Source organism: Camarhynchus parvulus, chromosome Z (assembly GCF_901933205.1).
Source record: "Camarhynchus parvulus chromosome Z, STF_HiC, whole genome shotgun sequence".
Classification (NCBI taxonomy): domain Eukaryota; kingdom Metazoa; phylum Chordata; class Aves; order Passeriformes; family Thraupidae; genus Camarhynchus; species Camarhynchus parvulus.
In genome coordinates, this window is record NC_044601.1 from 27,598,575 (window position 1) to 27,611,133 (window position 12,559).

Consider the following 12,559-nt stretch of genomic DNA (forward strand, 5'->3'; position numbering starts at 1 on the left):
AAAAAAAAGAAAGGATGCTATTTCCAAAGAACACAGAAAACTTTCTATCATTATTTTGAGACCTCGTTCCATTCTCCACCAGAAAAAATGTCCCCTCCCCATAACAGAACTCTTGGCTTAGTAGCAATTGCAGAACTGGAGTCTACTTTGAGCTGTTCAAATAACTAAAGCAATAATATTACATTTAATACTTACGATGCATTTGAAGCGACTATGTCTGGGGTAGAGGAGCACGAGTGTGTCCTGTTTAAAGTAGAAGTCTCTTCAGGAAGTGCCACAGACAGAGCATCCTGATTCCGGCTTTCATTGCCTGCCCGGACGGTTTTCAGAATGTCCTATTCTTATGGTTAGAAATCCAGGTGTGTTATTCGCAATGAGAATTTTGAGCAGAGAAAACCTTTAGAGGAAAGACGGAAATAGAACTAAGCATTTCCCTTGACCAGAATCATTAAGAAGGATTTTAAGTGCTTCATCTCCTATTGTATGTTTTCAGGCTCTTAACAAGATTTTTTATCTGATAATTATGTTCCGTACAGCTGCATGGCTGGAACACTAATAAATTTGGAAATAAACTAGTTGAACTTCAGCAGATTTCCTGCCCCTTTAAAATCTCTTGAAAAAGCTGAATACCTTACCTTTACCCACCATATGTTTACACATAAGTTAACAAGAGATAAATTTGAGAGCTCCGTTTTAAAACAAGCATCCACACATCCTTGTAACTTAAACAACTGGGCCAAATTCTTACTCTTTAAAAATCCGGTGCACCGATTTCAATGGCTTTAGAACCAATTTGATGATTTCCTATCTAACAATCTGCTTTTTATCCCTCCTGAATTCTTAAGAGTTCAATAGCAGCTCATGCCTGGGGCTGACCTGCCCAAAAAGAACTTAGGTGGTTTCTGAAGTCAAAAGCAATTTTCATTAATCCCTATCCCACAAAGAAAAAAAAAAAATCCCACAACCCCAACCCAAATAACTGCTGAAGAAGAAAACCTGGGCTTGAGTGTTTCCAAACACAGCAAGAGAGACAAAAAAAAAATTGTCTATACGAGAAAGTAAGTACATGTAATTAACAGCAGTAAAGATAAATTGGGTAAGGGAAAAAAAAACAAAACCTCCAACTACACAAATTCAGGAGTTCCCTTCTTTTTCATCAGCTTCAGGTTGTGGAACATTAAAACAAGGATAATGCCAACTCTTCTCATTTCGAAATGAAGTCAGGTCTAATATGTTTTAGGTTTTGCTTTGAAAAAAGGAAAATGTTTCTGCATTCGTTGGAATGAATAGCATCATTCAAGGATTTTATTGAGGTAATTAAAGTAATAGGAATTCCAACGTGGTCTGGCTTAGTTATTTTTGTTATAATAATAACTTTATATAAAACCATAATCGGTAGAAACTAAAGACAATTTGTGAACATTTTATATGATACTTAAAATACTTTTTTCTGTTTATGCTATATTTATTTTCATATTAGTAGAATCTGAGTTTTAATATATTGTAACTCTTATTAGTTTAATTCGGTATCATTAACACAACTTCTTATTACATTATTTGGGTTTTGAGGTATAGTATATATAAAGGTATAAACATAAACATGTTGACAAATATCACTGTTGCCTATTTTTACTCTGATGCATTCTGCTCCAAATAGCTGTATGGCAAATAATATGTGTCGTCATTGGCATTACAGAGGGAAGAAGGCTTGGAATGATGCCATCCTGGCATGCAAATCGCGCACAAATCATGATGGATGTCTCAGTCACAACCGTGGGGAAGTACCCTCCCGGTTGTGACTGAGATGCCAACAATTTTCGGTAAAGCTTTGGGAGAATATGGCCAGATAAAGGTCCGGCCAAGGAATTGCAAGGGCTATCGGTATATCTGCAGCAGTGAAAGTTTCGAGAGGGTCTGCATCCAGATACTCCGACCCCAGACCCTCGGACACCGATGTGGCAGAGAGGGGCAGCTGCCGCTCATTGGCTGCTTGTGTCACAGAGTGCCGGGCACCACCGGCTCTTCAGCCGCGATGCGCAGCAATGTTCTTCAGGGGGCCGCTGCCCTTCTGGGGGGCTGGCCGCCAGCAGAGCCCACCTTCCCCGAGAAGAATCTTCCCCATGGCCTCTGTCTCCTCTAGCCCCGCCGCCCACCTCCGCTTGCAGAGGCCTCTTAAATTTACCATCGGCCTCAGTAGGAATAGTACTGTTAATAACGACAGCTAAGGGCGGCGCAGGGGGCGATGCATGGCACGGGGAGGGCCATACCCACCCCAGCCGCCTACGGCGTGGGACGCGAGCAGCCCTCGACACCCCTCTCCCTCTCTTGTCCCAGTCTCGAGTATACCTGAGGCCCACCGGCTAAGCTCTGACTCCTCACCATGCCCGGAGGGAATTCTCAAGGAAAGCTCCCTAGAAAGACGTTTCCCCGCTGCTAATGGCTGTCTATTTTGGGGAGGGAACGGAGGAGGTAAGTGGGTGGGAAATACCGGGGCAAAGGGGAGGAGTGAGGCACGCCGCAGTCCGGTGTGGGCCAGCCTTCGTGGCCGCCCTCCTCTCTCCAAAAGCAACTTGCCCCTCCTTCCCCACGCGGCTTCTTCCTTTCTTCCCGCCCATCCGAGAGGGACTGGTCTGGAGAAGTTTCTCCTGACGTCCCTGCGAATGATGGTGCTCGGCGGGCGGCTGCGGAATGGAGACCGTGCAGTGAGTACCGGAATGGGGAGCCCCGGGTGAGGGATGTGGGGGGAGCTCGGAGCGGTCCGGCCGTGCCGTGTCACCCCGAGGCGGGAAAAGTATGTCCGGGGTTGAGGGCAAGGTGGGGAAACCCCCCTGTTCCCCGTCCCCTCTCATATCTTCGTGTCTCTGCCTTCCGAAATAACGCGCGGCGGGGAAAAATTGGGGTCCGGGCCGAACGGAAAGAGAGGGGCGATCCAGGAAGGCATCCCTTTCGGACGGAGGGATTCCCGGTGCCGCAGCCTTTTTTTCCTTAACATCCTCCTGCCCCCTAATTTCTCGCCGTCAGTGACAAATCTTATTCACGCGAGGGGAAGCTATTGGATTTCAAACCTGATCAGTTGATGTGGGCCCATGGGCCCATAGGCCTCGTTAAACACACGCGCGGGAGTCCGTGGCGTATCTACGCTTGAGTATCGCACCGCACAGGCATGGGGAGTTAGAGAGCGGAGACCGTCCGTCGAGTGTCCCTCGGGATTAAATCAAAATCAGTGGTGTTGGAACGAGGTGGTGGGCTCATTCCAGTGATTTGTCGGGGTGTGCCGGTCTGTACCGGAAAAGGATGGGGCACAGCCTGCGCCAGGGGACAAGGTGCAGGTTTGTGTACAGGTCTGTCTTCTCCCGCTCAGCGTCCTCGTGGGGGTTAAAAAGGGGATCTGATGTCCTATAAGGGTCAGAGGGAGGTGTGGTAACAGCCCTGCATCCCGCTTTAAAACTGTTCTCCTGTTAGACCTCCACAGGTCCCACAACGTGGCAACAGAACAGCAGTCTGGCATCACCCTAGCTCTGTTTCTCGATTCCTCTGTTGCTACTGAAAAGATGGAGAAGAAAACAGGAGAGGAAGTGGGCTGTCATGGCAAGGGGCTCTGCATCTCTGTCCTGGTCGATGTCCCGGGTGTGGAATGGACTGCCCGTAAGCTCTCCTCTCGATGCTTTGTTCGGGGGATGCGCTGGGAGAGCTCCGAAACGTTTTGTCAACAGGCGTATAAGCATCCAAACTGCGAGGTTTTAATGAGGATGCTGGTGTCCGGATAGGGGGATTGGTGCTCCGGCAGCGTTGGAATCGGCGCCAGCAGCACTGTCCGTCTGTTCGTCCATTCGTCTGCAAGGCGCGGCACAGCGTAGAGACGCGGTGGCGCCGGTAAGGACGGTGGATATGTTGCAGAGGGCAAAAATGAGTGAGAACCGTCGTTTTGGTGTCAAAACAGTCATCGCAGTTTGAGGTGTTACCAGAATAGAGGGACAACACCCTTCCCAGAAGGACAAACGGGCAAAGGCCACCACCAGTCTTCTTCCCTAGAACCTCTGCAGCCCGTCGGTTCTGTCGTTGCTTTTAATCTTTATTTTCCCACCGCCCGGAGTGAAAGAGGCGCTCAGATAATCTGCTCGGTCTTTTGGCTGAGATGCCTATGCTAAGAAAAATAACTCGAAATTGTTATCCTATTGATGGGAGGAGAAATTTACACGCGGGTTTTACTAGGTGGTAGATGTAGCGAATTTTGTGTATTTCCCTCAGTGTGCATTGCTCGTATCCATCAGCACATGCAGCACGGCAACTAAAACACGCAAAGGGAAGACATGTCTCGCGTGATTTTGCAACAACATTTAGCAGCGACGCTGCTTTTAAATTTAAGTATTTTATGGACATAAGCCCAAAGCCCCCACTGGGGAAAAAAAAGGAAAATAAAAAAGAAAAAAACACCCCAAACAACTAAAAAGAAACACCAACACACACACAACACATCATGTTCTTATAATTTTTCTGAAATCACTTCCTGAAGGTGCAGAAGAAACCTCCTATGTGAGACAGACAGTTTACTCTTCTGTTTGCTCACAGCCTGTTGAGATATGAGAAAACCACAAATTTCTAAGAGGAGATGTCAAGAAGTCAATCATAGAAACACATCCTCTTGGAGAAAGTTCCACTAATGAACTACCAAAATCGAAAAGAAACGGGGAAGAAAAAAAAAAAAAAAAAGAAGAAGAAGCGGTTAATCCAATCAACAACGACCTCTAACTTGCCAGGAGTACATCTTTTTCCTGACAGCCTACTGCGTTTAGAACTCTTCCCCTCCATTCCCTCGCTGAAGAATTTCATTTCTGTAACATCAAACCTTTCATTTTCATTACTTTAATTAAAAAGAAGAAGGGAGAATCGAGGGAAGATAAAAGCCTACTATGATCAGCTAACAAGAGCTTCCGAGAAAGAGGTCTTTCCACGCAACACCGGTACAAATTCAATAAAGAGTGGAGGGCCATTCTGCAGGGAGGAATACTAGAATATTGTTGTTCCCTGAGATATTGCAGCTCCCGTCTCCTGCTTTTCATAAGCCCAACTTCTCTTCAAACAGGCACCCACAGACGGACACCGTATTTTGATCGCGGCAAACAACATGCGAAGCGCGGTGTAGGGAGGGGAAGGAGGCGATAATTACCACACCCCACCCCCTCTGGGGACGAGGAGTAGAGACGGGGCGGAGAGCCAAGAATGCCTGTCACCCGAGGGATGCTCTATCTGCGGAGCATGCTTCTTCCCGCAAGGTATCTCTCAAGTTTGGTTTTTTTGCTACCACTTTAATTTTTTTAAATTACTATTTTTAAAATTTTGCTGGAGCAGAGTCCACACACGGCGGCCAGGAGTATCAGTGGGACAGCACTGGAAGGGCACGTCCTGTACAGTATCAGTGTGGTATCAGTAGGACATCAGGGTATCAGAGGGACAGCACTGGAGACGGAGGGCAGGATCCGCTCTCGGGGCGGGTCCTGCCCACGGACGGGCACCGGGAGGAGGCGCTCTTCCCCCGCCGCCGGGAAGGATGAGGGGCGTGGGATTCGGGGCAGCCGGGACGGGCAGCCGCGCGCCCTGGGCGGGACCGACCCCACGGAGGAACTGAATGTCCTCCCGCCTCCTTCCCGCCTTTTCTCCCCTCTCAGAAGTGGAGTCCGGCCTGCCAGGCATTGTACACTGGGCGGGGAGGGAGAAGTAAACATGAACTTCGTACCTGCAGACTGAATTAAAAATCAAATTAAAATATAACAAGGTCATGAAACAGGAAAAAAAAAAGGCAACCTATAAAAGTATAAAAACAGCAAAAAAATAACAATCTAATTCACTCCCCTACTAGAGACCACATTCGTGGGAAACAGAGAGATAGCACTGCATTCCAAACCTTGTCTTTTCGGTCAGTTATTTTACACCTAGATATAAACTGAATACTCAAATAAAAGAACAGGAACGACATCGAGGAAATTTGGTTCGTTCCTCTTCAGCCCGTGCCGCAAGCCAAAACCATGCCTTGCATGGAGTCAGCTTCTCTGGCCGGTCATCCCGGGCTGGAGCTGAAGCTGGCATTCTGCGTGCTCACCAAAACACACCTAACAAAGAGTTTAGTATACTTCAACCTCTGAAGACCTTAACATTTAGTGATCACATGAATTCTGAATAAAAGAAACACAACTTCCATCCCCTCTTCTTCTTCTCTTGATTTCTGCCTTTGTACCTCTAATAAGGAGACATGGTCTGAACCGCAAAAAATGGTCATTGGCTTTTTATTATTATTTCCAGAGGAGGTACACAGTGAGGGTGTATACTCACTGGAAGCTTTTGTGTAAAAAAATAGATTTTCGTGTTTGTGTGTGTGTGTGTATGCACAGATAAAACTCTAAATTCTGGGGTTTTCTCTCTTACAGGAAAAAAAAATTGTCATGCCAAACTTTAATTATTTCACCAAATATTATCTGTTTGATGTTGTACATTTTTTCCTTTCAATATTTCAGTCTTGCAGGGGAAACAAAAAAGTAAGAACAAAACGAAAAGTAAAGAGAAAAAAAAGTGAAAATGAGAAAATACTTCTACTATACCCATAGTACTTGCACCTTCACTTTTCTAAAAATAAAGCTTATGTGTAGAATAATACACAGTTCGGATTATTTACATATATTATAAGAAGACAGGAATGAAGAGAAGTGGGAGAAAATTTAAGTGTAAAACGCTGAATACTGGGTTTAGAGAAGGATAGGTATTAAAAGCATTGATGGGGAGGGAAAAAAGGGATGATAGGGGGAAATTAATGAGAATATGGAGAAAAGGATTTATTTCAGGCATTTATTATTTACAACCCAGCAATCTGTCTCGTGCAGCGGCCACCCCAAATCAGAGCATTATTAGCGGGGTTATATATTCATTTGTTTATCTATCCTTGGACGGGAATCCAAGAAATTGCTAACTTCGGTGGCGCTTTAGTCACCTTGGATGATCCGTGCAGATGCTCCGCGGAACATAGGTACCACTGGTTTTAGCGGTAAATCCGATATTCTGCCGATATTGGGCAATGTGTATGCGGGGCGGCTAAGGAGGGGCGGGGGCTATATTTATTGTTCCTACTCCACCCGCCATGTTCAAGCGTCAAGTGTCTGGGATGTGAGGGGACACGTAGCTCTCCCCATTCTGCCCGTGGCCCCGGCAGAGGCGCAGGCAGGGCGAGGAAGGGATGCGCTGCCGCCCCTCCAGCCCTAGGGCTGATACAAAAGAGACCGCTATGATTCGCAGGGCCGCCGTGCAGTAAAGCGGGGCAAGGAGGCGAAAGGAGGGGGAGGGAAGCTGCGAGGTGGACTCCCGGCATCCTGGCGGGGGCTTGGTCCGGGGGCAAGGAGGCGGGGGCTACCCCCGTCCCGTCGGGGCTGCAGCGAGGCGCGGGGTAAGCCACCATGGGGTGCGGGGGACGATGCGGGATGCGCTGCAGGGACGGAAAGACAGACAGACCCACGCTCACTTTTGCCTGCCTCCCCGCACACGCTAATGCGGCTCCTCAAGGGAGGGACAGCTGCACGTGCGCTCACGTGTGCTTATTAAAAGAAGGAGACGGGCGGGGGATGGTTGCCTCCGCAGGCCGGAATCCCCGGCACCCGTTGTTCGTAAAAATGTGTAGAAATGGGGCTTTCTTAATGGATTGGTGCTCTATGTGGTAGACTAATCTGATGGATGACCGTGTCGATTTCCGTTTCGGGAGAGTATTATTTTTTCACACGTTTTACGTGTAGGCACATGACTGTTTTTTTACTGGGTGACATGTGACCGTAGGGCTCGTAAAACTGGAGCGAGGAGTAGCACTGGAAATAACGTTAGAAACGGCAAAGAATTAAAACATACTTGTGATGAAACGGTCACAGAGTAAGAGACACTTCAATCTTTATTATAAGAAATACATGTATAACAGTCTTTGGGGAGGGATAACTTTTGTCCGATGTGTCCATTCAGGTAAATCATTCATAATCTACACATACACTCGAGTTTTCGAAAAAGAAAAAAATACTATGCATGGGGTTTCTTTTTTTTTTTCAGTGGAATGACATTGTTCGTTTCAAAACAACATTCCTGGACTAAAAAAACCAGACCAGTCTTCTGGTATTTAAACTAGTCTTCTTTCTTTTCATTACACATTAAGGTAAACTGAAATGTGCTACCTGTGATGGTCATATAATTCAAGGCCTATGGATTTTTGGATAAAGCAGGTGCAAGGCTACAAGCAGTATTTTTTAAGAAAATCTAAATGCTCTTTCTGTGAAAAATTAGGTGCTGGATTCAAACATGCACATATTAGAAACCATATGTCACACATTTAATAATGCAGCGCCTAAGACAGAAACTACAAAATGTCTTCCTCAGAGAAATCTCTCCGTACCTGGCTCTGCATATTTTAAGTAATAATTTTGAAATAAACTATTTCTGAAATAAACGCAGATACACGTGCACTTAGAGGCTGCAAAACAGTAATGAAATCTTTTAAATCCATTTAAATTGCCCCCACTGCACCCCTATCTATATTTCCTTATACCTTAAAATGGGACGGAAGAGGAGGGGTGTGTTGGTGATTTCTAAAACTTGCTTTTCTTAATATGAAGTTACTTAGATAATCAACTTCCAGTCTCCAGCTAGCGTTGTGATAACTAAGCAGGGTAGTAAGACCCTCAAGCCTTTTTATTGTCCAATAAACATCTTATGCACTTTGATTTGTAAAACTAGCATTATTCATAACCTGTAATCTTATACAGAATAGATGCATGGAGGAAACAGTATATAAAGACACAGACACTGCAGTCTCACCAAAACACGGGGAAATAGGAGGGAGTGGGGGAAAGGAGAAGTAGATTTGAAGAAATAGAAAGGGAGGAGCAAACGACAAGTGGCAGGCTGCAATTTTCAGTAAATTAAAAATAATGCAAATATACCTTACATACGCATCAGTATTAAAAGTAACACACGCTGGAGCCAACAGGAGCAGAAGGAGGAGAAGAGAATGGCACAACAGTGGATTCCGCCTCACACACCGCGGCCGCCCGCGCCCATACGGGCTCTTCTACGGGCCGCCGGCCGGCCCCGATCGCTCGTTTCGGGGATGTTTGTTTTGTTGATAATGATGATGATATTTGGAAGAAAAGGAGAGGCCCTACTAATTCCCGCTAATTAGGATCTTCGCAAATAGGGACGATCGTTCCCAGGATCCGAGGTCTCTTCTCCAAACAGGGGGATTTGAATATTCTTTCCTTCTTTTTTTTTTTTTCTTTTTTTTTTAATGCCCTGCTTTCGTTAATGTATGTAAGTGTAGATGGATGTGCAGAATGCCTTCAGCTGACGTCAGTAGACGCGACCGCTCCGCTAAGCCTTGAACGTGAAGAGGGGATGGGGAGACTCGGAGCGAGGGCGCAGCCGCGGAGATGCTCCGCGCTGTTCCGCGGGCGCGCAGGCTCCCGCCCACACTCTACCCCATGAAGTAAGCTCTAGCAGCAGCAGTGGTGCCCAGCCCAACGCTTGGCCCCAAAAGAAAGCCGACCTCGCCGCAGCACTGCAGAGTCTGTCTAGCCTTTTCTATCTTTTTTCTTTTAATTTTCTGTTATATATATATATATACAGTAGCAATTGTACTACTAGTAGTAGTGGTATTTGGACGTTATTTGCTGCTTCTTTTCATCAGGAGACTAGCGGAAAATAGAAACTTCCAAGCAATTTTAAAAGATAGAAAGAAAATTCCCCCCTCCCTACCCAAAGCGTTGCATGAGCGTTGAGCCGGTGAGGGAGCAGCATTCATCCGGGCGCTGCTCTATAGTGCATCGCAGGTACTAGGCTCGGAGAGAGGAAGTGGGGGAAGGTAGGCTGGCGACCGGAGGGGTGGGGTAGCCCTCATCTCATCAGATACCGTACTGGCGGGGTGTAGGTTAGAGCATTCTGTCCTCCTCTTTCCTTTCCCCTTTTGGAGACTCTGAGGTGTGTCATGATGTTTGAGAGAACTTCCCGGGGAACTTCAGACGGCGAGGCGGCAGGGTGAGATGTAGCCGGTGGCTTAGAAACGCGTGATGTTCTCTATTAGGACCTAAGTTTCTCTCCTTTATTGCTGACGTTATGTACACTTTTTCAGCCTTCTATGAGCTGTTCTAGAGTATGTTTGTGGACCTCAGCACAGCCATTCCTAGGGCAACACACCGCATGCTCAAGCACTGCATCTCCCTTCAAAGTATCTCAACTAAACTTAAATGCTCTCTCCAAGAAGGGGAAACGTGGGTGTGTTTCTGACCGGGGGACCGCTGTCGACTCTTACTCTTTTTTTTTTTTTCGTGCAGCCGGGCACTCGTGCTGAATTCTCTATGTCCGCTCGGGGCTGGCGTTCGGATCTTCACAGAGCTCTCTGTCCGCCGGGGCTCCGAAGGCTGTGCCAGCAGGGAATGCCCGCCTGCCCAGGGCTGCTGCGAGGCTCTCCCCGTGGAAACATTCCGTAGAAGCCTGCAGCTGAGAGCGGCAGAGCACCTTCCCTCTCCCTGGAGCCAAGCGCCGGGGGGGGTCATAGGCTTGTTATCATATCTATGAATATTTATATGAATGGATGCATACATATGCATACACATGCATACACACACATGTGTTTGTGTAAGGGCATCTGTAGGGTGTTTATATGTGTATGTATGTATTTAGTAATTTTTTAGCGTCGCTCCTCCCACCGCCAACCCCCACCCCTCGCAGCCCCCTCCCCTCCGAGGGGCGCCGTGTATATCCGACCCAGATTGAGGTGCCAGCACGACATCGACCCCCCTCAGTCACACCCCACACGCCCCCAGACAGGGGCTAGAGCAGTAATGAGCCGTCCTGCCATCCCCTCACCCTGCATACCTCTCTCTATTCCTCTGTTCCTCCTCCATCTCTCTTTGCACCCCTCCCTCGCTGCACACCTCCCGTTCCGGCGCTAACCCAAACTTCTTCCCGTCGGCCCCCGCACCCTAAAAGCTAGGTGGGGCTTTTACTGGTGTTTTCATGCTGTTTTCAAACCCGGAGAGATGGATGAGAGGGAGCAGAAGGAAACGGCAGTGCTTTAGGACATCCTCCTCCCAGTAACGAGAGGTCACGCTACAAGTTCGCCTGACAACAGGAATGGGAAGAGTGTTTTTTGTTAACAGCATGATTTTTCCTGTTTGTTTTTTGGGGGCTTTTTGTGTTTTGTTTGTTTGTTTGTAGTTGTAGTTGTTGTTGTTGATGTTGTTTTGCCTGCTGTTGACCGGCTGCTTGGTTTTGACAAAAGTTGCACAAAATATCAGTGCCTCCCAGAAACAAGACTCAGATGAAACTGTTCTTCAGAAGTTAACAGGAGGAAAACACCCTAGGAAGTTCGACCATTTGCTTCTTCCCTTTTTTTTTTTTTTTAATGTTTCCAAAGAAATGCAAGCTTCTCTTCTTCTCTAGGAAAAAAGTACTTATTGCTCTTCTCTGCACTAGACTTTTCTAATTTGTTCTGTCTGTCAGAACGGGACTATGAGAGGTTTTGGTGCAAATTCATTATCTCTGGCAATGCATAACATATAGTAGGAACTGAAAAAGACCGTGGCAATGGATGAAGAACAATAGAGCTTCAGTTCATCAGCAACAAAAGCGTTGGGGAAATTGGTTGAATTTCGGAGCACGTCCTCCTCAGCAGAGAGGCTGGACTAGACCTTGGCCAAACCCCCAAAATCTTGCAGAACCTCACATACAACAGTTCACTTTCTATTCCGGGGCATGGGAAAAAGTGTGGAAAAAATAATAATAACGGCAAACCCAAGCCAACTTTCTCCATTTCTCCCCCGTTTTTATGGATGGAAGATTCTAAACTATTTTAGAGTCGCTGGAGCAAGAACAACACCATGGATCTAAGGGACAATTTTAAATAGGGATGGAGAGGGGAAACACTTGAATTTCTGGAGACCTGAAAGAGCTTTTTCTGATCCTAGAGGCCTTGGCTATGGGAATTTTTGTTTGCCACCAGAGGCTCAACTCACCCCCCTACATGTAGGGTAAAATCACTTCCTGATAAAGGCGAAGATATGTAAGTAGTGAAGTGTTTGTGTATGTGTGTGTGTCCTGAATTCCCTGCAAAATTTGGACGCTGAACCCCTGACAGATGCAGATTTCCCAAGTAGATTCCCCGGGTAGCTGGCGCGGGTCGCTCAGCTGCCTTGTCTCACTCTCGGCGAGGGACTTTTGATTAGCAAGGCAGGGTTTATGACTAGACATAGCGGCTTAAGCCGGTGAGCCGATTTTGTGTCTGTTGCTAAACCTGTTGGTCGTCAGGCTGTATTTAATTGCGGGAAACGTTAATTATCTAGCAGACTGCCAGGGGATGCTGAGCAGCTGGGGCTTCTCAGGGAGTTTTTTTGCAGTGCCTGGTTGCCCTTGGAAGATGCGCAGGCACAAGAGCAAACACAGAGTTAAAGAATAGCAGTTAACAAACCACATGAACAAACAAACAAAAACCCCACAAAGTTGGTGGGGGGGGGGGGTGGGGGAGGTGGGGGAAAGAAATGCAGAG

General features: G+C 46.9%; 1 long non-coding RNA gene across 1 annotated transcript in view; it reads left to right on the forward strand.

Annotated features, from left to right (window-relative positions):
• The first annotated feature begins 10,774 nt into the window (after positions 1-10,774).
• The window catches only part of LOC115915105, a 43,817-nt gene continuing 42,032 nt past the window's right edge, over positions 10,775-12,559 (forward strand). The window contains exon 1 of the long non-coding RNA XR_004061481.1: positions 10,775-12,076. This is a non-coding gene — a long non-coding RNA (uncharacterized LOC115915105). The remainder of the gene's footprint in view (positions 12,077-12,559) is intronic.